The 25,342-nt window shown below is 40.4% G+C and overlaps 1 protein-coding gene across 2 annotated transcripts in view; it reads left to right on the top strand.

Moving 5' to 3' along the window:
* The window catches only part of MID1 (midline 1), a 171,406-nt gene that overhangs the window by 9,319 nt on the left and 136,745 nt on the right, over positions 1–25,342 (top strand). Inside the window, exon 1 of one of the 2 annotated variants that reach the window (XM_008635890.2) lies at positions 23,105–23,369. The exons of the other annotated variant lie outside the window; for it this stretch is intronic. The gene's annotated coding sequence lies outside the window, so the exon portion shown is untranslated. Of the gene's footprint in view, positions 1–23,104; positions 23,370–25,342 lie in introns of those variants that run through there. 2 annotated transcript variants of the gene reach the window in all.

Genomic DNA, 25,342 nt, shown 5'->3' with positions numbered 1-25,342 from the left:
AAGAGATAAAAATATTATGTCTCACACACAGAATTCATCATATCCCCATAATCAGTCATCCTTCTGGAAGCATTCAAGTAGTTACACTATAATTAACTTGCATTCGCACAGTGTTTTTCAGCATAAGGAAATCTGTACCAAGTGCTCCCATTTTACAGAAAGGTAAACAAAGAGGTTCAGTATTTTGATCCGATTCTGGAATTTCTGAGACAAGTAGGTGTCTAGTGTTCATGATCAGAGGTCAGAACATCTTTCACATATGCTCCCCTCTCCTCCATGAGAAGAGGTTTTCCCAGAACCAGTCCCAGAGAGACATATTGGGGAAGCAGGTGGGGACTTATTAACAAGACACATTTGTTTGAGTACAATTGTAGTCATTAACAATGCAGCCATTGAGCTGAATATACACAGAAAGTAAGTATTTATGTGACTGGCGATCTAGATGGAAAAAGTGGAAAATGGGAAAAAATAATTATCTTTTGTTAGATGTTTGACTCTTTCTCTGATGCTATTTCTAGGTTGTCATCTTTGTATAGAGCTGTAAGCTTGGAAATGCTAGGTCAAATTGAAAAAATTAAAAGTAAAAAAAAACCAAAACAAACCACCAAACAAGATGCTGGGAAAAAGCAGGCCAAAAAAACCCAACTAGGTGTAGCTGATATCGTTTAGTGTGAAAAATGTGGTGTTAATTCTCTGTATTCCTTTTATGTAGGAGATCATTAGAGGGCTTTATGGTCTTTCCAGACCAGTACAAAAGACATTCAATATCTTGATGTGTCTCTATGAATTTGAAGGATATGACCTCCACAGGGGATACTACTGTTGGTTTTACATCATTAATGTTTTCCTTCATTTATTTCTGCAGAATACCTGCACCGTCTTTTAAAGTGGGAATTGCCTAGGGTGACAAATTGAATCTTGAATCTTTGCACCTGACACCACAAGAGCCTATAAATTAGTCATGGACTAGGAAGATACAATCCTAAATATTTCTATTTCTCATAGAAAAAACAACCCTTGGGGTCACTAACAAAGAATGAAAAACCTGGACTTGTTAACAAGAAAGCAATTAATTATTTACACACATGTGAGTATTTGCCATTAGCATCTTTAGAATTAGGAATCCTTGTTCTGCTAGATTTACTTCTGCCCTTGAGAGTGTAGCTGTTAAGGTATTCATCAACCCTTTTTAATACTGGGAAAAGCAAACAACAGAAAATACGATTCTAAAGCAGGGCTATATGTGTCCATTGCTTTGGGTCTTTCAAAGGAATCCAAGATTAAGCAATCTTATTGCAAAGCTCCAATAGTGTGGCATCACTAGTAGTGACTGTACTATCACCCATATGGTCGTTTATTATTCTACCACATTCACGGCCAGGATGAAGCAAATAAATTATTGAGTTCTGTGGGTGATTTCATTTATGTATGTATGTATGTATGTCATTGTTAGAGCAAACAGCAGAGAAAAACCTTGCATCCTAATATGACTCCCATGGGGAATCTTAATGCCATTCAGCCAGGTGGAGCTTCTATGTGCTTTTTTTCCCATTCACTGCCATCCACCTATCCATCATAATGCCCTGAGCACTTTTCATCCATGAAAACTCCTTGCTATAGCAATATGTAAGCTTTCTAAATAAAGTCTGGCACCCCTGAGGGAAACAATATAGACTTCTAGGAATTCTCATATATTTAATCTGTTTTAAGGCCTGAAAAGTGTATTTCTGTAATAAAATATTTCAAGACCTTTTTGTCCAGGGAAATTTTTTTTCCATGGCAGGTGACCCACAGGACTGCTGCAGATATGAACATTTAGGGGTTTCAAATGGATGCAGTATGATGCAAGAATTTTTTATGGAATACTCCAGGTTGAAAGGACCCCACCCCCATCCTGCTCACCCCCAGTGTCTGAGCAGTTTGAAAGCATAAAGGTCCATGTTATCCCTGCAGATATAGGCAAAAAACTCCCAATGGTTACAGCCAAAGCTGCATGTGTGCATCCAAGTGTAGTATTTTGGTTTTGAAAGTTAACTAGGATATGAGAGAATAGAAGAGTGTTTTGTATATCACCTTTGTTATGGCTCAAAGTACCTTACAAGGACATAAATGAGATACTGGTAGCACAGGGAGCATGAAGGAAGGCTGGGAAGATATTAGGTGCTTAGCAGGAGATCACAAAGCATTTCAAAAAACAGATCTTGATTTACTAAAAAGAAGCAATAGACAGTGCCCAGAAACACTGATGTTAATTTTTTTCTGCTTCCTCTTCTTCCCTGTCTCTTACATCCATAAAAGATGACACCAAAATTTTGAGATTTTTTTAACCCACTATCTTAAAATTATTGACATCTTCTTTTCCCTCAAGCCTTGTCTTCTGACCATTCAGCAAGGCCTGGGTACTAATTTTGAACAACAAAATGTCTTCTCAGCTTTAGCTTTGCATTGTGAAACGCTTTAGTCTAGTTGCGCTGACATCATACACAGAGCTATGTAGTAGGATACGTGCAGTCATTTGGAGAGAAATGCTCCTAAGCAGCTGAGCAAGGTGGGCACTTTTCTAGTACCTTCTTTAGGGCAACCTGTGCTGCCTGAGCAGAGACATCTGAGTTGGCTCCATCTCTGTGCACTCAGGACTCGGGGGTATGTGCCTGACCTGAGCAACCAAATCATGTGGGGAGCTGGAATTCTAAGCCAATATTGTCGCATTTAGCTTGAGCATAGCACTGTCATGTGAGTGTTTCCCATATATTGGACTCCTCCTTTGCAGCTTCTTGCCATGACCCAGGTAAACCTTCACTGAGCTACCCTAATTCAAGTCCCCAGTAACTTGAATAGCAAGATATGTGGATCAAGCTCCATGGAGCAAGGAAGAGCTGCCATAAGAACCCAATCACAGGAGAAATGCTGAGCAAGGAGATTCCTCTGTAAAGCTCATGGTGAGATTTGGGGCAGCTGAAAGGATGCAAGGGTAGATAAGCCTCTTGAGCCCAAATAAAGTTAAGTTTTTTAAGGCAAAAGGGTCAGTCATGCCTGGAGACAATTTATTTAGCCTGAAATTCCTGGCAGGTGACCCACAGGACTGGGTCTCCACCAACTGAACAATTTTTAGAATTCGTGGGCTCTCATTGTCTGTTTCTGATGCAACATGATAGTTGCATGTGCCTGTAATTTCCCCTCTAAACCACTTTGTGAGGAAGCTTGCTTGCAGTGACTGCATAGTTCCCATTGTTTACAAGTCTCTCTTTATATTACTGACATCAAGGTTGGATTTATCTGGTTATATTTCCTAATTTGTGTATTTGTTAAAACATTTAATAGAATGCTTCTAAAATTATATACTCAGTATTTTCATTATAAAAATAAGCAGCAACATGCATATCTGTCTGCTACTGCATTTGAAGTGGTAGGATTTGATTTGGGGCAGTGCCAGGAAATGGCTACTTTTGTAGTCTGGGTGGAACAGCTTGAATGCAATCAAGGCTTTTTTTGCTGCTTATTCTCTGCCTTACAGTACACAGGATTATGGGAGGTATTCTTAAATAATTATCATGATAATAAGATTACATACCTACAAGCATCCATACAGACATGCAAGCACATTTACAACTCTTATATCTGATTTTTTAACAGCTCTAATTGCTAAGTTGAACTTCTTTCTCTCTTTCTTTCTTTCTTTTTATACGTATCTATATATCTCTGTTAACATATCTTTCCTGCTTATTACCCTTTTTAAGTGGGGGTGAAGGCTATCAATACTGTTGCCCCAGGACCCAGGTTTTTTAACCATGTAGTGACTGGGGCCCATTTTGCCTCATTAACTCGCCTGAGACTCCCTATTAATGTGTAATTTTGCACTTTGGTATTGCAGTGGGAGCTGAAATAAAAATAAAATGAAAAGGTATGATAAGAAGCCCAGAGGTTTCTAAACTATAGTGTTTTAGCTGGAGTTAAGGGAACAATTGCTTTACATTTCAGATCATGCCAGCAGTCACAGGCAAAAGCCATCTCATGAAGGACTATATGGAGTGGGATCAGGGTGCTGCTCCATGGGGAAGCACTGGGAGAAAAAGAAAAGCTGGAAAGGAGGTCAAGGCAAGGCCTCTGAGAAAAGGGACTTCTTGTCTGCTCCAGCTGCTGAGTGAAGTGGGACAAAGGGCTGAGGTGTGGGAGCCAGCTGGGAAGGAGCAGATTTCCCTGGGCGTAGCTGCCCTTCTCTGCTCCTGTGGGGCACCCACTGGCATCCATCACCTCCTGGCAAGCCAGGCAGCAAGGCCATAGTTGCTCTCCTGCCCTCACCATCTGGCTGCTTCCCTTAATGTGCCTGGAGCTGACTGTCATGGTTTGTGTGCTCTGTGTAATACTGGTATAAAAAAGGAAAAATGTAACCCCCAGAACTGTATGCACATGTACAGTTACAGGGAAGTGTTTGTCAGTGATGGGCTACGGGGTAAGTCAGTGAATGCCTTAAAATGCTGATAACTTTGACTGGACAATTAACTGGTTTTTTTCCAAAAGGCAATGTATTCGGGATCAGTGTGGTTAGTGTCTTTTTGATATCTGCCCTTCCAAAGAGCAAACAGGTGTGGGAAATGGGATAGTTTGTGGGTTGTCTTCAGAAATAAATATTTCTGTAGTCCCTGCCACTTAAAGAGATTGCGAAGCCTGAGCTAAAGCTGGTGAATGTCATGGAGTCAGCAGGCTGTTTAAAGCAACAGGTATTCAACCTGAAAGGTAGCATGCTTTGCACAACCTCCTCTGCGTCTGCTCTGCAGAGGAAGGGAGCTTGCAGCAGCCCTTCTGGCTATCATAAGACATATTTTCCCTTCCAGGAGCTCACTGCCTAGGCTACCATGAGCACAAAATGAGTTCTTTTCTTACCTGTAGAGAAGAGCTAGCTTTCAAAAACATTAACCTCCTGCCAGACTCCACCTCTTTCACAATCATAATATTTTAGGTGAAAAATCATAACATGTTAAAGACAATTCTGCATTCCTTTTTTCTAGCCTCTGGCTTTCAAATCGTAGGGGTTATATTCAGGTCAGACTGTCAGCTCTCTCTCTGTAACAGTCTAAAGGCTAAATCCCTTTTAAAAAAGAAAATAAATCTTCAGTTCTCACATAATGACTTGGTATCTGGAGCTGAGGCTTCACAAAAAGATCAAATAGCCTAAGCCTTGTGACAGAACTGTAAGGAATGGCAATGCCTCATTATCCCACAGAGTAACATCTCAGTTATAGTAGTCTTTGAATGTTCTCTGAGACAGATGACCAAGAATATATATAGTCCCAGTGACAGGAGAGGGTACTGCTCCTGTGCTGTGTGCGTTGGGGATTGTCATTTGTGCTCCAGATCCCTGTATTGTTATAGCTGCTCACTCAAGCATTGCATGGGGTTAATTTGATGGTTGTGGCAGTAAAATGGTAACAAGATGTGAGATACTGTGCAAAAGTTAATGACTCATGGACACAGATGGGGCCAAAACTGGTTATGAGTGTCTGCTTGGCATTAAACTCCTAGAAAATTCGAGAACAACAGAGATGGAGGGACAATACAGTGAACAGCTTGTTCTTCCTCGGTGATCTTCAAAAGAGAGAAGGACCCTCGTCCCGTTTGGACCCAACCATGAGCTCATTTCAGCCTGCACACTCTTCTCCAAGAGCTGCAGCTGTGTTGAAGCAACCTCTGTGCCTGTGCTAATGGGATAAAAGCATTTCCATGTGCTCTTTGCATTCACAAAGCACATGCCCCTCCCCATGGCCTCCAGTGTATCCCCATTGCCTTGAAATGGATTCAAATATTAAAGCCTACTATGTTTAATTATTGCTAAGTCTGGGAGGAAATAAAATCTTATGGCCATTTTAACATGTTTCAAGACAGGTAGGTATAAGTTACAAATGTGCAGTGAGTTATGGAAAATACAGAAGCCATCAGAAAGCAGTAATATGCTCTGAAGAGAGTGATCATAAAACTTACAAGGTCTTCTCAGCCATGTGTGTAGGGTTCTGCAGTTCCTGGCCTGATAAGTATCGTTCCTCAGCAAGGATCTCTCACAGTCAGGACCTGCACAGGACAAACTCACCCCAAGGCATGGCGTGGTAACACTCCGGAGGTGTTGTAAACCAACCCATGCACAGGTAGAGTGCTACTGGGAGAATTTTGTCTTAAAAATTATTAAATCCCCATGATTTCAAACTAAGTCAAGTGGAAGAACTCGGCTTCAGCCCTTTTACCTCCTATATGCAAAAAAATAACTTTTTTTTTTGCTTGTGTGAGTATAGAACAAAGCGCACATGGGCAAGTTTTCCCCATGATATATAGCCTTCTATCCCTCTGCTTTGCTTCTCCCACTAATTTCTGATTTTGGGGAAATACTGCATTATGCATGAACCAGCCTGTGGACATCTACTGTTTCATTCAAATGGACCTTTGTGTGTATATATGTATATATACATTTTAACAAAGGTGTGTCTATTCCTCCCCTGTCCCCCTCCTTTTTCCAGCACAAAAGCCAATGCTTTCTTTAAGTAATGTTGTAGCAAAACAGCACCAAAACAAGAAGAAAACCATCCGGGCTACATTGAGGGTCAGTGCAAAGAGAACAGTTCTGAAGTGCTGCTGTTCTTATGGGGGGGGGGCTGAAGAAAGAGAGTATTTCCTTCAAATTGAAGTTCACAGAAAACTTTGGTTTACAATTTAGCATCATTCTCTCTTCTCCCATTAGAATATCCATGATGATATCTGGCAGCCACAGCAGCAGCAGACAAGCTCCACTATCCTGAGTTCTGGGGTTTTTTTGAAGTATTTATATATTGTTGAGAGCAAACAAGCGAAATAGAAACCATGGCTAACTTCCAATTTTGCACTTGCACTACAAGCTTCTTGACATTGTCTTTTTTTATTAATGAATCATTTCAGTTTTCTTCTGATGCATAATCACATTACTCTTTCTTCTTGCATAAAATTTTCCTGTGAAAGTTTAAAGACCCTTGTTTCTGCTAGAAATCACTCCTGTCTTTTTGTTTCTAAAGACTATTTTTTTTAAAGTCTTTATACTACACAGGAAAAAAAATTACTAAGAGATTGGAGAAATATTTCTTGGAAGGGGATGTAAAAAAACATATATTATGTTTTGTGGAGGATGATACACCTAGTAATGCGGTTGGAAGAGCTTAATCACTGTTTTTTCACATGGAGATAAAAATGTTTGCTAATGCCTGTTGACAATATGTGTTGATGATGCTAGGCTTCTAGCCTGAGCGCTAGCAAATGATGATAAATTCCAGACTCTAATCAAACATCTTTCAGAAACATTAACATTTGCTAAATAAACATATTTTTCTTTTCTCTATTGCATGTAATGGATGTTTTTAATATTGTTTGCCAGTCTTTTTATAAAGCATAACAGATGGCCACTGCTTCTAATGAAATAATTATATTACTTAACCCTTTCCTTGGGAACGAAAAGACTTGGGCTTGATTTTCCACTGTCTTATCTTTTGATTTCTATGCAGTGTCTTGCAACTGCCATTCATATTTTTTATAAATGACCCTGATGACAAAGACAAGAAAGTTTTGGTTGAAAAAGCTATTGCTTCCAGGGTCTGGTGGGCATCCCTCCAGGGAAAGGCTTTTCTAGAGGCTTTAGCAACTTCCCTGAGAGACAGGTGATTTCAGCAAGTGTAGCAACTTCTCAGCTATAATTGATATCAGCTCTTGTGATTCAGCTCTTTGTGAAATCACCCCAGCAAAACTCGGGGACAGAGAGACAGGAGCCTCGTTTGGCAGTTCCACGGAAGCAGCTTTTATTGTCCAGCAGCCCCTGTGAAGGGAAGGCTAGGGACAAAGGCTCCCGACATCAAGGCTTGGGGACAGAGGTTGTATGGGGAAGGCAGGGGGTGGGGTAATAACCAATTAGCCAACGGGGTACCGGCTATTACCATATAGAAACAAGGCAAGTTGGGAGTGTCTCTTTTTATCACCATGACCCGAGGAAGGTTGCTTATCTCTGGGGAGAGTCTTTTGGATTTCCAGCCTTTCTCCTCCAAGGGAGTGCAGAGGGCTCCCGCGCCAAGGGCTCACAGTCCTCCACAAAAACCTATTGCCAGTTTTAAATGAAAGAATGGCTACTTGTCTTGGGTTTGATTTTCACATTGGTCACCCTCTCTCTCTTCATAAAATGCAGCAGAGAAAGTTCAGTCCAAAAGTCTGTGAGGAAGCACAGAACTGTTTAGAGCCAACTCTCAGAGTGATGTGGTAGATCTACGCTGCTCTCAGAGACAGATCTTGGGAGTGCTCAGGAACAGCTTCTTCTTGATCTACCTGATGATACAATTGCTTGAAGAATTTTATGTCAATACCCTCTGTGTGTCTTATTTTTTTTTTTGACAGGCTACTCCCTGAGTATTATTGAGGTACTAAACTGGCAGATACACTTATGTATGCAAAGAGCCATATGTGGTGTAAAGTGGTCTCTAAATTAGGTTAAGTTCAGGCTCCCAGGTCCAGTGTTTGTCAACTACTCACTGGCGAGGTTATTCTGCTCTCTGCAGTCAATATTTGTCCTGCTGAGAACCTGAACATTATCAAAACAGATGCACTGGGAGTGTTCAGGAGCATCCTGACAAGATGGAGTCTTTTTGTAGCATGCTGCTGTGTGTGCATGTGAATGGCAGAGTGAGAACAGACTCCTCAGACTCAGAACACACTTGATTCCTAAACATTTCAGAAAGTATTTGGCCTTTGACATTGATGACATACCAGAGATTGCTAATAATAGCATGCCTGAACTTTTGTTAGAAAAATAAGCACATCCCTCAGCAATTCCCACACTCCTAGGTTAAATCACCACAATATCATATTTATTTATGAGATACAGAGAAATATTAAAACCTCAGCTGAATAAGTTTGTTCTCCTTTGAGAGGTCTTTTTCACAAGACTGAAAAGAAGAACAATATGATATCAGCTAATCATTTGTCAGCACCACTGCTCTTGGACACACATAGGGGTGGCAGGATGCTCTTGTCCCACTCTCTTGCCCAAAGCTGCTAAAGTTCTGCTGAATTATCGTGGCAAATGCAGTTTCATTCACTACCCGTAAAATAAAGGAAGTGTGAGTAAGAAGAATAATTAACTGAATTAAGACAGAGCAATTCCTAAAAGGAAATACTGTGAATGGATGAGCTTTGAGAGCAAGCTTCTGCTGAAGGTTAGGCGGTATTGTTTTTTGTATTAGGGGTGGGGGGTGGTAAGATCGATAACTCTATCTCCAAGAGGAAGTCAAACTTGGATACATACTTTCAGTTTTGCATGTTTTCTGAACACAGCAGTAAGGACTCAACCTGTTCACACCCACAATTAATATAAAGCTGATTATTCACAAAGGTGGAAATATGGGGATATATGCCTAAGTTTTGTAATATTTACTATTTCTATATCTAGGAAGAGATGAGCAACAGAAATCTGTGAGAGCAGATAGGGATAAAAGTTCATTTCATTATGAAGAGACCTGGTTTTAGCATGAATCTTGAAGGATGTAATAATTAATGGAATAACATTGTTTCCATGGAGTCATTATATATGATAGCTGCCCTGGTACTGAACATGTTTCTCACCTCTCTGGACATGACATTCAAAACTTGTCTGTTTGTCTGATACAAAAATTCAGTGTTTGTGTTTGTTGCTTACCTCTTTTGAAGGGGGGAAAAAAAAGTACATGTTAAATCAGGAAAGACAGAAGGAATATGAAAAAGAGCAAGATGGATTGATATCCATATATTTCAAGTGAATTGTTGGAATTATCAAAAGGTTTACTTGCTGGTGGTTTTATCCCCCCTTATGCTGACTGTCAGGATATTCTGTTGCTATAGGCTGGTGTGGAACACACTGCATTAATGGTCAGAGTTCAGTGATTTGATTTTATTTTCACAAGCAGAAAGCTGGTCCTTAACAAAAACTCTTGTGTCCCAAGGGGGTAGGCATATGCTGGGAAAAAAATGTATCACAAATTTCAAGTATGCAAGCTTGTGGCCTTTTAAGACTGTAACTACAGAGGAATTGCAACACACAGAGACTTCACGGTGATAGTAGTGCTGGGGCATAAAGTGTAACAAAGCAACTCCTGGAGTACAGCAATAGTGTACTTCCTTCACAGCCATTAAAGCTAGGTGAAAAGTAATTGCTGGTTTGAACCTATGCTGTCTTATCTTTGTGTGGAAAAATCAGCTTTAAGCATCAGAAAAGTTTAGAAGTGGAGTCAATGTCATCTCAGGAAGAAGTGGATCTTACAGTGTTTTAGATGCAAGAATAAGTAGAACTGCCTGCTATACAGGGTTTTTAAAAAGGTATTTTATCGTTGCCAAGTTTGGATCTGAAGTTCAGCTGAGAAGTACCAAAAAACTGTTCAGATTTTTCCCTGCAAATAGAAAGTTTGTTTAGTTTCTACAAGAAGCTGGTGTCACGGCTGCGTCGTAGAGAGGTTCCAGCTCTTTCTGAGCCGCTGGGTGTGGGAGCGCGCAGGCTGCGCTCAGCCGGGCGGGGAGAGGGAGAGGAGCGCAGGGAAGGGGAGCGCCCGGGGCCCCGGAGCGGCCAGGGGCCGGCTCTGCCCCCGCGCCTCGGGCTCCCCGCCCGGCCCCGCTTTTCGCTTTGTGTGCATGCACGAGTTTGGTACTCAGGAGCTCGTTACTCCATGTGACCACAGATGTGTGGGTTCTCAAGCGCTGGGACGGGGCAGTGATGGCGTCACCATCCCTGGAGGTATTTTAAAGTGCACATAGATGCCTACCATGCATAGGGACATGGTTTAGTGGTGGAGTTGGCAGTGCTCGATCTTAAAGGTATTTTCCAACTTAAATGATTCTATGATTTACACGGAATGCTTGTTGTTCTTCCTCTTCCCACCTCCCGGTCTCATAATTTATCACCCCATCCACTTTTTCATACTTATTCCTGCAATCATCACTTACCCTGTAAGTGCCACAAGTACCCAAATACTGACACCAGTGACAGAATCGTTATGACAGATGATGTCTATCTTGTTAAACAGAGGGTCAGCTTTAGGTTTGAGAACAGATTTGCTTAAAATTGCAAAGCCTTCTGGCAGATGACTTCACCATCACCTTCAAACTTCCCAAGTCAGGTTTGGTGTGTGCTGAGGAACAAGGAGGCAACAAAAGCCTTTCTTGCACTTCAGAAAGGAGCCCAAATACAGAGTTTGGATGGGTTTATTTTTGTAGGTAACAAAAGTGGTGATTGTAGAACAAGCATGGCAATTTTACCTCAGCTAACTACAGTACAAAAATGCCTCTTGCTGAATGCTTATTATTGTATTTGCAGATTGGCTTCATATGTACCACATGTGCTTATTGTTGTTGCATCGTGATTTCAAGATTTTATGAAGTGATAAGCCACATATTAATAGTTTTAACAGAAGGTTCTCTAGTTGTTAACATGGTAACACCTTGCAAGAACAACATGTTATGTCCATTTTTCCTTCTAGAAATATGCAACATTCCGCACTTCAAAATATATAAGGAAAGTGCCTATTTAGTACTTAGATCTGCTCAATATATTATCTTCCATGAATTCCTGCCCTGTTGCTCAGTCCTGCTATAAAAATTTGCTGCCTCAGACTGCAAAATATTAATTCATTTCCCAGGAATCTCTTTGGGTACAAGCTGTGAAAGCAGATCTGGAAGTTGCAAGCACATTTGCTCTTGGTGCATCTTACTCCAAACTGAACTGATTACTAACACTATTATAGTAACAGGTGTTCAAATATATCCAAGTAAGTTATTAGCCAAGCTTGGATGATTCTTTTTGTTTTCCCTGACCACAGTCAAGTTATCAGTTGCATATGGATGTAAGCCTAGTCATATTTGCCTCAGTAAAAATTGGGACATTTTTAAAATAAATGAGTTTCATAATAGCAGGGTTCCATCCTATGACTGTATCAGACGTCAATGAAAATTTTCAAAATAAGGTACCAGGTACACAGTGATCACAGTGATCCAAAAAAGTCTAACAGTGGTGTTTTGATGATAATAAAAATTAGGAAACCTTATATTTATTTACATTCTATATATCCTAATAAACCAAGCCAAATTAAAATAAGTTAATGTGTTAAAACTTCCCTTTAATTGCGTCATGAAGAGTACAAAAAAGTATAAAAATTTGAAATTTGATGCCTTTACAGTAACTCCATTCAACCAGCCCTTCCAAGTATGCAGTGCATGAAAGCATTTGCCCATGAATAATATCTTAGTAAATGGTCATGATTTGATGTGTCACATTTTTCCCCCAATTTGCATTCCTGATAATAGACTTACTTCCTAAATATCACCTTCAGATTCATTGGCAAAAAAGGTACCCATCTGAAAGAATCACTGGATAAAATGTTGGTGATGGGGCAATCTCGGGTCTGTGTCTGAATGTGAGACAAGGGGTTCAGACCATTAAAATCTATATGGTCTATTGCCATGCTAATGTTAGTTCTTTGTTTAGTGCAGACTTTTAAACAGGTTTCCATGACTCATTAAATCCTCTGAAATAAAAGTCCTCACAATTCTAGTACAGTGGAGCATTTATTTTTGGACTTAATTATAAACAGGCAAGATAATGAGCTACCTAACTTGTCCCCTTTTCTGAAGAAGGAAAATGGTTAATGACCTCTCCTTTCTCTAAACAGTATCAAAATCCACTATATTTGATAGATAAAGGAGTGGAAAGTCCATGAAAATACGAAAGGCATGCATAAGCAAATGCCTGTTGGGCAACTAATATTTTAAAAAACAAGTAAGAATGTGTATTTTGTGAACCTATTAAGTATTCATCTTAATCTAGTAACAGTAGCAACCCCTTATCACCAGCTTGAGACACTGCAACATCTTCACGATACGTGGATCAAATGCCTTGCTAACATTTGTAAAATGCTGATGATATTAACTCTTGGAAAGGGCCACACTGAAAGATAAATGCATAAAAATGCTTGAGATTCAAGATCACCTGTCTACTGTCTGATTTCTCCTTGTCCTTCTACTTTATTTTTATATAACAGTTTGATTTATCAAAAGCAAAAGATTAATGGGTTCAAGAAGTCACTGGAGGGAGTAGGGTGGTGGACACACATCACTGCTCACCTACAGCATGCCCCTAATAACCACCCTCAGTTAAGTGTGCTGAAAGCTTTAGTGGTTTGTGGTGGCCAAACAGAGCCTACATAAATGAAAAAGTTTCCCAAAAGGATTGAACATGAGAACTCACAGGAAGACACCCAAATTAAGGAAAGTACAGATCCCTTCCTTGCAGCAGTTACCAATCTAAAAAGACTGTGAGTCGTGCCTTTACTTTATTTGCAGCATTTCAAATCACATAAAGCTATAACAATAATGATCTTTCTGACTGTAGTGACAGCTTCTCTTGTTTTAGATTTGCATTTCAGATGCTCTCCCTTCTTTTTCAGCTTTGAAGCTGCAAGTGATCAGAGCTTTACACTTCTAAGGTCTAATATGAGGATATGGCAGGTGAATTTTTCTGTGGAGTTATTTCTGTGCCCCACAGTCTTTAGGGCTAAGGATGCTGGGATGGCCTGGAGAGCTTCCCTGCTGAAGTGTCATCACCTTTTCCCAAAGGACTCTGTGCTTTGTCCTTTTTTGTGTTGTACTACGTTTTCCACTCAATTAAATACATAAGCAGATAGTCCCAGTGAATTCCAAGTTCCTGTGCTAAAAGAAATATGAAAATTGTTTAAATCCCAAGTATTTCACTTTTGAATCCTTAGTATGATTCTTTTTGATCTCTCACTTCAGTGTGAAGAGCAGTACACCGCGTATATGTGCTTCCACTCTGAGTAGACATGCAGAAGGAGGGAAGCAAAACCAGTTGTAGCCAGGTGGTTTGGTAACTGAGCAACATGGCTGCACAACTCAGCCTAATTCCTCTGTATGTGCTGAGGGGTCTTCCTGTCTCATTTTGCTCTGCAGCACCATATAGTACCAAGTTACCAGTTGTTAATTTCAGGTGGTAGATGGGAAATTGAGAGCACCAAAAGCTTGGATCCCTAAAGCTGACAGGATATTCAGGACATCACTGTGCATTCCCATTGACATAAAAGGACCTTCTTTGTGCCCAAGAGATGTGGAAAAGCCTTTATGAAATGGATGTTAAGACCTCTGCATATCATTGCAGTTTCATAGTGAATTACAGCAAAATTACAGCTAAGAGAGATGTCGGAACAAGAAGACGAGAGAGTATGAGCATACGTGACAGTGTGGCCCTAGGGATCAAAATCTGCATGAAATAGTTTAGAAGGCATGCATTAACCTTCATCATTGGGCTGATGTGCAGTAGCAGCTACTTCTGTGCTTTTTTTTCCCTGCTGTTGGTGTAAAATAATGATGTTGGAGAATGTGTTGCAGGCACGGGTTATAATGGTTGAGTCTCCCTGTAAATAAACATGTGTATTTATGAAATAAGACACTCTGGGCAATATCTGCCAATTTCAGCATTGAAGTGATAAGTGCAGACTGATAATAACCTGTGGAAGTAAGAGATGCAAAAATTAATGCCTAGTAATGAGCATTTTATTTCTGTGCTGAGCTTTACTTTCCACAAGTCTTACCTGAATCAGATTTTTTGGGTTACTGCAGGTTTTTTGAGTATCTTCATGAAAATGTTTATCACCAACTATGGAAACATAGTTTTCGTGGACCAGTCTGCTTTTTTATTTTAGTTTTTTTTTTTTATAAGGGCATCTTATAAAATGAGAATCAAAGGTTTGGATTATAAATGTAGTTTGCGTGGAACCTGGAGAAGTACATTATCTTTGCAGTCATTGTCTTTTATTGCCAGTGTCATTTAACAAAAAGGGAGGACTGAATAGGTGACGCATCTGGAAATGTGAGTGAAAGAAAGTAAAAATTCTTTTGGAGACTGGTAAACCTACACTATATATTCCTGTAATTAAAAGGAACAAGCTACAGTGACTCATAAAATTGCCATGTGAAAATGGTTTAAAAGCTAAAAAAGGGCTACTTGACACAGATGGAAGTGTGAGACCCAACCAGACCAGTCCTCCCAGGGCAATCCCAGTGAGCCTATTTATAAACACACCATTTCAAAACCCTCCTTAGCTGGTTTTAAGCAATGCTCCTGGTGAGAAAAACATTAATGTGATAAGCAAAGACTTTCTGAATCTGTCTCCTATTTAACTTCTGTGACTAATTCTTCATGATATCTGCCCACATCCTTGAATTGCTTAATTTAAAATCCTCTCATAAGAAAGTTCTTTTGATTTTCTCCTAAATTCTTTGCCTGTTTTTCTCATTTGAAATTAGAGGAATGTGATGGTTTCGGTGTTAACCTTCCCATATAAATATATTACATGGTCAGTATCAAGAGCTTCTCTGAAGCAGTGGGAAGGTATAGTAATCTGATATTTCATGGGTAATCTGACCTTGATGGTAACCCCAGTGAACTTCAGAAGCTTATGAGTCGAATCATGAGTCACATATGTTAGCAAATTCTCAGTTGTATAAAGTGGTTTTCCTGCCAGAGTCTAAGGATTTGGGGTTTGGGTTAAGGTTTTTTTTGTCATTCCCCAGCCCACCCCCTACAACCTCATCTCACCACCAACACTTAACATCCAGTTCTTTTTCACTGAGAAAGTCCAAGTACATACCTTTAATTTTTCTTGAAGAATTTGAACATATTTCTCTACACATTCATGGGTGTAGAATGATGAACACATGAACACACACACATACACATACTTTTCTAGAAATAATTTCAGTAGTCTGTTTGTAGTGTTGTGTGATTAATACTAACTTTTGCATTCTAAATACTCAGTATGTAACTTGTAGTTACATCTACAAAGATTAGTCTTTTTTTGTCTTTCGTTCCTGCTTATGGCAGAGCCTGTGCTGCCCTGATTACACTAATGTTCAAAACTGTTTTAGCATTTATAGATTTATTCTCTCATTTATTATCCTCAGCAGTATAAAGGCAGCTTGAATACACAGTCTGAGAATTCCAGCGGAGGGGATGAAACACCTTACCCCCCGGGCACAAGCAATTTTCAAGCTGCAGTTCATATTTCCAGTGTTTAAGATACAATTCTGAGTCATGTCACCCCACCAGTTTTCCATGTGACCCCGTTGCTACATAGCTGGCAGGTAACTTTTGTACCTCCTGTTCCAACAGGTTGCCTGTTTCACAGAAGCCCTTTTTCCACGGGGCAGCGAGCTGGCATGGGTAGCCAGGACACTAGAAAGAAGAGATAAGTGAGAATTCCTCCAACAATATTCTCAGGAATTTCAAATGCAAAAAGTAATCTTCTCATTAAATTAAGTTTCATGAGATAGTGCAGATTGCTGGCAAACTATTATGACTAGAAAAAATTAAATAACAATATTTTAGTCTGACTTGAACTTTTAGACAACTTTGGCTCCATTGATCTGAGCTGAAATAACTGATTTGAAGTCAGTGAAACATTGGTTGGTTGTCCCTCCAGTTGGCAGCTGGCTTCCTGGGATTTTTAAAGAGATACCTGAGATAATTTTTTTACCTCTGTATGACCAAAACTGGGTAGTGTCATTCCAGGGAAATACAGCAGAACTTGGAAATATCAAATGTTTTCTGAGAACAAGAAATATGGGGAATTAAAAATTATGCCAAAATATTCCAGTTTTTCATGTTAATGCCTTGTCCCAGCTGAGGGTTTGAAAAGATGTTAAAACACCAACACTTCTTCTGTTTTGGAAAGTTTTGCAACACAGAGTCAATCTCTCTATAATTCTTCCTGGACATGGCATAGTCTTGACAGTGCTTAGTGTTTCTCACTTTTGGCACACTCGTGCATGGCATATGATATGTCTAACATGTTATATGCAGGTTGAAGAAAAACTGTTTTAGAGCAGAGTGGCTTAATTGTGAGTGTTGCACATTTTTGTGCTAAACCTGTGGTTTAGGGGCTTTTATTTCGAAAGGAAAGATTTGCATGGTTTGATGATCTCAGCTAGCACACAGATAATGGGGATTTGAGTAGGTGCCTGCTTGCTTCAAGTGACAATTTATCAGTTTAGGCTTAAACTTGTTTTAGTGAAGTTGTGGCCAGATGACTCTCCCTCAAATCTGTATGATCATATGTTTGGATATATCTCCTGGAATAGGAGATCAGTATCGATTTTGACAAATATTCTTTGATGTTTATCTGATGAAAGCATGTATGCTACAACTTCTGCTATTTGCCCGAATCTTTATTTGCTTATCTTGAGTCACTGCATGAATGACTTTTGCAATTGGTCACTAGATAAGCAGTTGGTACAAAATGCAAAGTTACTCTCCTTTTTTTCTATGTTAATAGAGGTTACAGATACATAAGGCGATTTTTGTCTTCTTACTTTATCATTCTGTTTTTCATGAAGGCTTCTTAGGACTGGAACATTAAAAAATGTAGTAATTTAGCTATTATCTACTACTTCTAAGAGTAATGAAGTATAATTATCACTGAAGTAGCAACTAATTGTAAAATCCTAGGAAATCAAATGGAGAAACAGTGGTAAACTAATTATGATTTCCATTTAATCCAGCGTTTCTATATACTAGAGAACAGATGTTTTAGAAACCCTGAACCCTTATAGCATCCTTCTTTGTTAGTCTTTTTAGCTTTCTATACTTCCATGTAATTTTAGAATAGATGTTCAGTCTTCTGATCACTAATTTATTACACATGACTGTGCACCAACTTGTTCAGCCTAGCAGATCAAGTATCTGCCTCATACCAGATGTAGTAAAATGAAATCCAGCAGATATTATTCTTTTGATTAAAAAGCCTTAATCAAAAAGTCTAGTCAGTGTAGTCCTTAAGGCAAGTGCAGATGGATCATTCTTTAACCACCTTACTCTCTCTTTGAGCTGAGGGCTGCATAGGTTGCATAAGTGATGGAGCAAGAAGCTGTCCTGAAGATATCTTCCCTTGTCTCTTGCCTGCAGCTGGTGCAGTCCCAAGTGAGATCAGAGCAATTTGAGTGATTCTGTAAAGGGTGAATGGTCTTCTAAGGGTTGCTTCACCAAGATGACTGAAGGATGCCCTGATCTTTCTCACCTCTGCCTGTTTTACTGATACCCTGCCAAAAGGCTGAGCCTTGAAATGCAGTGAATTCCCCAGCAATCCACCTTGAGGACGTCTTTGTGCACTGAGGCTTTCGGGGTGTATATGTAAATGTAAGGATGTCTGACATTGCTGGTCCTAGTTTTAAACTTCTGCTAGGAAATGTGTGTGCATTTAGATGCCATGACTCAGACATTCTGCCAGGCCAGTCAGTTTATCTTCATTGCATTCACTGCAGCGATGTTGATAAAAGCACTTAAGTACTGCTTTGTGAGATCCAGCTCTGTACAAACTTGAATTCACAAATATTAACTATATCACTTGAAATTATTGCATGTAATGTTCACATCTTGAGAACAGTTTTTCATATTTGGGGTACTTCCGAATTTTTTCTTTTTTCTTTTATACTGGCTTCTCATACATTTGTCTTCATCTTACAACCTCATATTTTGTGCCAGTTCTTCTGGAGGTTATTTTTACATGCTAGCGTTGCCTTTGATAAATATTCTAGTGTTATATGGGGTTATTAAGTAGTATTTTGTATTCTGGACATCCTGCTCTTCCTGCAGGTGCCAATTTAAAACTGCCAAGGGAGGGACTATAAAAACCATTAGAAATGAATTTCAATGCCAATAGTTTGGGTGTGAATATTACCTTTTTCTCTCAAATTGCAGCAGTCTAGCTGCTTGTCTTATTTTGAAAAGCATGTCTTTATCAGTTGTCTATATTGCAAATTAAAGGCAATCTATTTGTGATTGACTTCATACCTGAAGATGCTGATTTTCAAACTAGGGTTGTTTGTTTCTCACCTATTTGCCAGGTCATATTTTTCACTGCAACTCTTTCACTCCTACCATATAACCAGATCCTGGGGTCTGGTCTGTCTCTGTTTGGCACAGCTCAGTAAAGAGACAGAGCAGTTCTTCTGTCTTTAGCGTATATTAAATTCTCTGGGCCCAGGAGGATTTCCATGGCAGCTGGAATTCAGCTAATGAGAGAAAGTCCTTTTCTCCACTTCCTGTTCTGTGCTCCCCCTGCAGCTGATGCAGACTTATCTGGGTCTGGACTATGAAAACTGTATTACACCAAAAATATCCAGCAACGGAGTAATTCCACATTAGGCTGTTTTGCATTTGATCCACCAGTTCAAAATAATTGTTGTGTTTGATAATTTATTAGAAACAATCAAAGTAGTTAAGGAAGGTTTAATTAACAAATCAGAATGAGCAGAAGTTTCAGATTCTGAAACAGTGCTAAATTTTCAGTACCAAGATTTTTTGTCCTTGCCTTGTCACAACTTAGAACCTTCAAAATTGCCCACTGCATTGATGAGCACTGAACTAAGTCTCATCCCACTAAGTTTAGATGAACATTTCCAGAAACAGTTGATGTGTTGACAAAGAGCACCCAATGCCTAATTTACTATGTCTGTGTAAAAAATATGTGATACTTTTACATAACGTACGATTTATAACTGGTATTATATGGTGGTGGGTTTTTCTGCACATTTATAGGAACTCTCAGAGTTTTTTGGCTACATAAACTGGCTCACGACACTGTATTCTAATATTACATCTTTGTCTTAAGTAGAAATAGGAGGCAGGATTTTTAGTTCGAACCCAACACCCTGAGTTCTCACAAGTGCCTGCTGACTACTTTTGCCAAGTCAAGAGCAGAACAGTATGAACCACACTGAAGATCTTGCTGATTGGTGCTGCCAATAATGGAAGCCCAGCTAAAGTTATCCTACTTTGATTTTGCTTTAGTGAATGAGGCAACATAATGCTTGAGACATGAGGCTAGATGGAGGGCTTGTGTGTCTGCCCTTTGTGCTTGGGAGGTGATTGGTGTGTGATAAGGACTGTGGCAGGCATCCACAGGGAGCAGCAAGGTCAGAGCTACTTTGGTGTTTCTGTGTCTGCTGGTGTCACTCATAACTCCAAGGGGTTTGGTAAGAGGAATATGTGACCATTACTGCTGATAACCAGTGTTCTCATAACATAGAACTGCCAATGATTTCATGTACTTGTGGTCATTTTTCTTTTAATTTGAATTAATTCAATAAGAATCCTTTAAAACTATTGTGGTCCCTACCATGACTTTGGTCTGGCTTATGCAGGTCTTTGCTCCCAGAGATGTCTGAATTTACACCTCCTCTGGCTGCCCTTACCTCCTCTGGTTCTACTGGACAGACTGTAAAAGTCTCCTCTATCAGGGACAGAATCTCCTTTCACTTCCCCAAACACCGTATGACTTCCTCATGCACACACATATACTTGGGTTATAGACGGGAAATGGGATTTTCAGAGGAAGGTGAAAAAAACAGCACCTGTCTTTTCTTGCAACCCAGATGGCAATTCCTCTTCCTCACATCTAGCTGTACCACTGTGTCTTTGGATGCTGACTGCAAAACCACTTCAGATATAGACCCTCTCTTTTCCTCTTGTGCCACTCTGAATACTCTAAGAAGTGAAGTGCAGGACCTAGTTTTCTGAATCCACTGTGTGTGATAGTAGCACTGCACCCCCTGCAGCTGGTGCAGACTTATCTTGGTCTGGACTACAAAAACTGTACTACACCAAAAAACCCCTCATCAACTGAGTGTGGGTTGATTACAAAATACATTCTTCAAAGGTGTAAAGTGAATGGCGTAAATAGAATAGGGGCTGTTTGTGACACTGGATTTAAAAAAAGAATAGCCCATACCCCACGTAGAACATAGGTCACTGATTTTAATGGTTTCATTTTTTTGCTAATACTAGAAATCAGTTTTTATCCCATCCAACTAATTCATTTTTGATGGCACATTCTGCTGGTTTTTTAGTAAAATGCAGTACCCATCCTATCCTGTAAGTTGTGCATATTGTATGTGAAAAGGTGTCCACACTTCCAGAAAAGATATGCAACAGTTTTGTCTTTATAATGTTTGAGTTCTTACATAATCTTTTGCTTTGTTCCCATGTGAAACTCTGAAACTGTCCTAAGAATCCCCTTCTTAAAGCCCTGAAATAAAATATAAGGTTTTGGTGTAAATCCTTTATAATCCTTATAATAATTTTGTAAGTTTTGAACTTTTTACTACATCCTCTTCACCAGGGTAGTTTACCCCTGATGGTCTAATTACTTTGAAAAAGTACATTTATGTTTTCTTTGAATGCATCCTGGAGAGGATTCTCCTAGATTTAAAGCAGTAAAAGGTCTTCACATACCACACACTTATTTCAAGTGACAAATGTCCCCTGAGCTATGCTTGGGGAACAGGAGACAAGCATTCCTGTTAAATGCTCTTAATGCACCTCACTCTCTGCATTGCAGCTGCTTCAAGCCGATGTGCAAGTGGGCAGTACTAGACCATCACTGGGGTGTCGCTCACTTGTCACTCACATTGGCTAGAGAGGAGTGTTGGACTTACCCTTATGTAACAGGTTACATTGACCCCTGGAGATGGTTGGTGTTGTACATTAAAACATATAACTGGATCCTCCCACCTGAGGACATGGACCAGGCAAGAGCAAAGTTGGATCTGGATAAAGTGCAGTAGTGGTTTAAATCAAGTTTTCCCTCCATCCATGCCTTGCTTCTGACCTACACAGTACCAATATTTGCAAACTCCTTTCTTTGTTGCACTCGTGAGAAAAATCATTATTGTCTTTAAATGGGAAAACAAATAAATACACATTTTGGATCTTTTCATTCTTTCCCTGTGACATAGCCAGTGCTGAAGCCTATCATAAGTTTAAAGGAAATATATTTTTGGAAGCCTTTAATTAAAATCTGGGGAAAACATCATTGTAACTTTTTTTTCTGTAATTCAATTCAATAAGATTGCTTGTACTGCTAAGGGTTTTCTCGGTAGTGACTAATTTTTTCATTGGTAGATAAAGCCATTGCAGAAGCAAATTCATGATATTGGGACTTTACTTCAGGCATCAGATTTGCCTGATTGTTCCCTAAGATCAAAAGACAGATTTCCATTAAGAGCGGAACAGAGCAACTGACAGGCTTCTGAACTGATCTTAAGTTAGAAGCCTTCTCCACTTTGGAGAAGATTGGCTGGTATAGATATGGAGGCTTGCACTTCTCCGCTTTTTTCTTTTTTTTTTAACTCAAGAAATTTGGAACTAGATGTTCTTCAAGGTCCCTTCCAACCCAAACAATTCTATAATTCTATGAAAGGTGTAACTCAACTCAAAGGGCAATGGCACGTCAAATTTGAGATTTTTGATTTTGCCTTTTCTTTGTTTATTTTAATGAATGCCACCGAGGGGCAGCAAATAGCAGCTGATCTCGTTAAAAACAAAACAAAGCAAAACATTTTTTTTTTTCTTCAAAGTTGCATTTGCACTGCATTTGCAGTGTTATCTTGCATGAGGAACACAGCTTCGGGAATGGGGAAACCACCCTCCCCGAAGAAGGGAAAGCAGACAGGGAACTGAGGCTAGGGATGATTAAACATTTGCCACTGAAACAAATAAAGCTTTGCAACAAAACATTTCCATAGCCTACACATCCACACACATTTCTGCTCCTTCCAACAGACAGGCACTTGCCCTTAATGTAAGAGGGTATTTTACTTCCTGCTCATGTCATTATGTAATTTCCCTTTTAATCTGACATGAGGAAATCGGTGCTTCTGGAGACGGGATACTGCCACTTTACCGGGCGGCTGTCGAGCGTTCCTGCATCACTCTGATGTTGCACTAATTTCAACTGGGCATTTACATATCCTTACTGAAGTCCTGGGAGTCTGTTAAGCTTCGAGCAGACCCAGAGCAGTTACATGAGAATGGGAATAATCTCTCACACCGCAAATTGACTTCCCTCTTTGTAGCCCTAGACACAGTTTCCAGCTGCTTTCAGTCTTTTAAACCGTTGAAAGCTTTCCTAATCCTCGTGTAGGCAGCAGCCTTTATGTGCTCTGCCTCCCTCCCCTTCCTCCTGATTGGCGGGGCTATTCCATGGCCCAGCTCAGCCAACTACTCCATCCCTGGGCTGCGGTTTGAAATCAGAGTCAGGCGGACAGTTGCCTCCCCGCTGCCGACTTTTCATAGGCTGGGGAAAGAAGGTTGGGAAACTTGACATTGTCCTAGGACTCCCCCCAGCAAAGAATAAAAAGGGTGGGGAAATAATAGACAGGGAAGAGGAGGGAGGGAAACTTGCTTACTGTGAGAAACTTGATGGATTTCTGCCCTGCCGACAGCAGCGCGGTGTGAGCAGCCCCTGGCCGGCTGGATGGATGATGGGAATCTCACCATGAGGCAGGTAAGGAGCCACTGCCCGCCGGCTCCGGGTACTACCAGTCTCACTCCCTGCGGAGCTCGACTGCTTTTTTTTTTCCCTTCCTCTGTTTTTCTCTTATAATTGTAAGTTTCCGGGATGGGAAAAAAAAAATATTCTTTTTTTTCTTTTTTCCCCCCTGATTCTCCCAGTAGGCAGGGATGCCATGCAAGTCATGGTACGTTTTAGATTTGTAGGGAGCATGGAAGCGGTTTGCGAGCTATGTAAATCAATTCCAGTTTGCCATGGTTTAAGTGCATTGTGTAGGCTGTCTCGCAGCCCTGCTTGTGACATGCGAAGGGAAAGAACTTGCTGTGTTATAAGCCTAAATATGCCAATAATTCAGCCCAGGGATAATTTATTAAACAGCTCTGCATGAGTTCCCTGCCTGCGAGGGCTTTAATCTTCTGATTGTTTTAAAATGTAGTAGTTTCAAGCTGTCTTGCAGCTTCACAAAAGTACTTTAAGATGGGTTTTCTAGAGATTTTTTTTCTAAGATTATTCAAATGAGGGTTTTTTTCGAGACTTCTATTCACCTGAGGAGACAAAAGGAGCTTTTATTTTCATTCTCACAGTTATAAGGCACAGTGACAAAACATTTTTGATTCTTGTTGTTCATAGTTTACAGCAACAATGTACACTTAGAAGAGCCCTGTAGGACGAAGAAAAACTGGCTGTATCTTAAGAATGAATCAAAGATCTGTCCCAGTTTAAAAAGCCAGTCCACTTCCGAAACTTGCTCATAATTGTTATTTTCTGGGTAGGCAGTGGGTAAATATGAGGAAATGAGAAGTTTTCTAGGTTTTCTGCGTGGGTGTCATTCATTCAAGTTCTCAGGGGGACTTTTATAGCACATGTCCAGGAAATGCATGCGTGAGGATTTTGCACCTGTAGTGCAAATGGAACATTTGTTTTATGCTCGCTTTCTGAAACCATGGTGGGAAATCCCAGTTTCCCTGCCAGTTTTCTCAAAGTTACAGGAGGTGAGGAAGGGTGAAGAAAGAGAAAATATAGGTGATAGGAAGAGGAAAGGTATTTCTTGCTCCCACTAGCAAAAGCACCACATTTTATAACTCTTTAAAGAGAAGGGAATTCTTGTCCTTGCAAAGCACAATGAAGGACATTTTTTATACTCAAGTTGGTCAGCTGGATGCACGTAGTCATCAGAAATCATTATCGCCACAAGAGGGTACTTTGGCACAGGGGGTTACCAGTGAGGAGTGCGAAAGAAGCAGAAATGTTACAGGACGGCAAAAATGAAGTGTAAAATGCTCTGTGGAACGTGCACTTTACTCTCCTGAAGTATTTCTACCTAAAGAATAGGTTTCATGGGTAATGAAGATTCATAGGTGGTGGGTTAAAAGAGCAAGGCAAATAAGTCTAATAGAGTTTGGGGCGGGGGAGGGGGGAATGCTAAGGCACACACGTACCCTCCAGAAGAGGAGGAGGGATGGGGGAGACATTCCATCCTAAAGAGAGGTGCAGGCACAGGCGGGCTCGTTCTTGCCGGGCCCGGCCCGTCCCGGTGGGTGTGCGCTCCCGCCCCGCTCCCGCCCCGCTCCCGCAGGAGCGCAGCGAGGGGGACGCGCTCCGAGGGGCCCCCGTGCTCCTCGGGGGAGCGCCCGCCTGAGCCGCGGCCAGGGTTTGTTTAAACACCTGCCTCCGAGTGTGATTTCTCTCTCCCGTGCCAAGGGAGCAGTTTGGGAGTATTTCTCTGGGTTCGGTTGGTTTGCTGTGCACAAATATTTTTAGTTTGGCAGGGAAAGTCTGTGGGCACTGTTAGGGCCCGAGGGACAAAATCCAGGGAGCTGATGTCAAGGTGGTGCTGAGCTACTGTGTGCATCAGCCCCTGTCAGCAGAGCTCGTGGTTTGGTGGGAACTGAAGGTTGTGATGGGCTATGGACTAACCGTATAGAATGTTTAGGAAATCCATTACACTCAGAAGCAGGCAAGTCATG

Source organism: Corvus brachyrhynchos, unplaced genomic scaffold (assembly GCF_000691975.1).
Source record: "Corvus brachyrhynchos isolate BGI_N302 unplaced genomic scaffold, ASM69197v1 scaffold83, whole genome shotgun sequence".
In the NCBI taxonomy this organism is placed as follows: Eukaryota; Metazoa; Chordata; class Aves; order Passeriformes; family Corvidae; genus Corvus; species Corvus brachyrhynchos.
This window is presented reverse-complemented; position numbering and strand designations above follow the sequence as displayed.